The following is a 2,500-nucleotide window of genomic DNA, read 5'->3' as shown; positions in this document are numbered from 1 at the left end:
GATGGGTCTGGACGGGCTGGATAGTCCAAGGCTCGACGAGAAAGACTGCTGGTTTAGACACTGGGGCAGTGGCAGCCCGCGGGACAGTGTCGGCAGATTCGGCAGCGCAGATTTGTGCGGCTGCAGGTTCGTCGGGGAAAATCGGCAGCGCAGATTTTGCGACGAACATGGGCTGGACGATGGACTGTCCAGGCCAGGCAGGAAAATTTGTCGAGGGGACACGCTGACGAAACAGCGCTGGTTCAGGCACGGCGGGCAGTGGTGGAATCGGCAGCGCCGACGAAATCGGCAAAGTCGGCAGAATCGGCAGCGCAGATTTTTCGACGAACACGGGCTGGACGGTGGACTGTCCAGGCCAGGCAGGAAAATTCGTCGAGGGGACACGCTGAGGAAACAGCGCTGGTTCAGACACGGTGGGCGCAGTGTTGGAATCGGCAGCGCCGAGAAAATCGGCAAAGTCGGCAGAATCGGCAGCAGGTGCTGGCGATGAGTCAGGACGGACTGGATAGTCCAAGGCTCGATGAGAAAGACCGCTGGTTTAGACACTGGGGCAGTGGCAGCCCGCGGGGCAGTGTCGGCAGACTCGGCAGCAGTGTCTGCCGATTCGGCAGCGTTGGCTTGTTGGCGCGGGGGGCCGATGCGAGTGGGGACTTGGGCAGCGGGCAGTGAAAGCAAGAGTTTCCCCGATGCTGCCGGGAAAAACGCTCCCCGGGATGGCCGGGTGAGATGACCCGGCGGCCCGCGACGGGTCATTCAATTCCATGCCCCGTCAACATAACTCCCGATGTACTGTTTGCTTTTTCGGAAGAAGAGATCCATCCCCCCATCCTCGGCCAGCCAAAAACGCTCCAATTAATGGCCGGGTGAGATGACCCGGCGGCCCGCGACGCGTCATTCAAATCACTGCCCTATCGGCTACAACTGCTGATGGGTGGGATTAGAGGCCTGCCATGGTGGTGAGGGGCGGCGAGGACCGTGAAAGCTAGAGTTTTTCAGAGGCTGCCGGGAAAAAGGCCCCTCGGGTGGCGGGGTGCGAGGACCAGGCGCGTCATTCAATTCTCTTCCCTATCAACTTGGCTCCCGTTGGCGGGATTGGAGGCCTACTGTTTGTTACAGGGCTAAAATCGTCAGGGGAAGAGCTGACGAAACAATGCTGGTTTGGATGCAGGGGGTAGTGTTGGAATCGGCAGCGCGGACAAAATCGGCAAAGTCGACAAAAAAGACTGTTGGTCTGGACATCGGGGCAGCGGCAGCCATGCCGACAGGGGGGGAAATCGGCAGCGCAGATTTGTGCAGCTGCAGGTTCGTCGGGGAAATCGGCAGCGCAGATTTTTCGATGAACATGGGCTGGAAGATGGACTGTCCAGGCCAGGCAGGGAAATTCGTCAAGGGGACACGCTGACGAAAGTAGGCTCGTCGGTGAAAATCGGCAGCGCAGATTTTTCGACGAACAGGGGCTGGATGCTGGACCGGCCGGGCCAGGCAGGAAAATTCGTCAGGGGGGCACGCTGACGAAAAGAGGGGCTGCCGCGTGGAAAATCGGCAGCGCAGATTTTTCGACGAACATTCGTCAGGGGGGCACGCTGACGAAAAGAGGGGCTGCCGCGTGGAAAATCGGCAGCGCAGATTTTTCGACGAACAGGGGCTGGATGCTGGACCGGCCGGGCCAGGCAGGAAAATTCGTCAGGGGGGCACGCTGACGAAAAGAGGGGCTGCCGCGTGGAAAATCGGCAGCGCAGATTTTTCGACGAACATTCGTCAGGGGGGCACGCTGAGGAAAACAGGGGCTGCCGCGTGGAAAATCGGCAGCGCAGATTTTTCGACGAACATTCGTCAGGGGGGCACGCTGAGGAAAACAGGGGCTGCCGCGTGGAAAATCGGCAGCGCAGATTTTTCGACGAACAGGGGCTGGATGCTGGACCGGCCGGGCCAGGCAGGAAAATTCGTCAGGGGGGCACGCTGACGAAAAGAGGGGCTGCCGCGTGGAAAATCGGCAGCGCAGATTTTTCGACGAACAGGGGCTGGATGCTGGACCGGCCGGGCCAGGCAGGAAAATTCGTCAGGGGGGCACGCTGACGAAAAGAGGGGCTGCCGCGTGGAAAATCGGCAGCGCAGATTTTTCGACGAACAGGGGCTGGACTGGCCGGGCCAGGCAGGAAAATTCGTCAGGGGGGCACGCTGACGAAAACAGGGGCTGCCGCGTGGAAAATCGGCAGCGCAGATTTTTCGACGAACAGGGGCTGGACTGGCCGGGCCAGGCAGGAAAATTCGTCAGGGGGGCACGCTGACGAAAGTAGGCTCGTCGTGGAAAATCAGCAGCGCAGATTTTTCGACGAACAGGGGCTGGACGCTGGACTGGGCCAGGCAGGAAAATTCGTCAGGGGGGCACGCTGACGAAAACAGGGGCTGCCGCGTGGAATGGCAGCCTACACGCAGATGCGAATTCGGCAGCGCACGATGGCTTGAGCAGGTCATGGGTTCGACTTGGCGCGATCTGAAA

Source organism: Populus nigra, chromosome 2 (genome assembly GCF_951802175.1).
Source record: "Populus nigra chromosome 2, ddPopNigr1.1, whole genome shotgun sequence".
NCBI classification, from domain to species: Eukaryota; Viridiplantae; Streptophyta; class Magnoliopsida; order Malpighiales; family Salicaceae; genus Populus; species Populus nigra.
The sequence above is the reverse complement of the archived record's forward strand: the minus strand, read 5'-3'. Positions refer to the sequence as shown.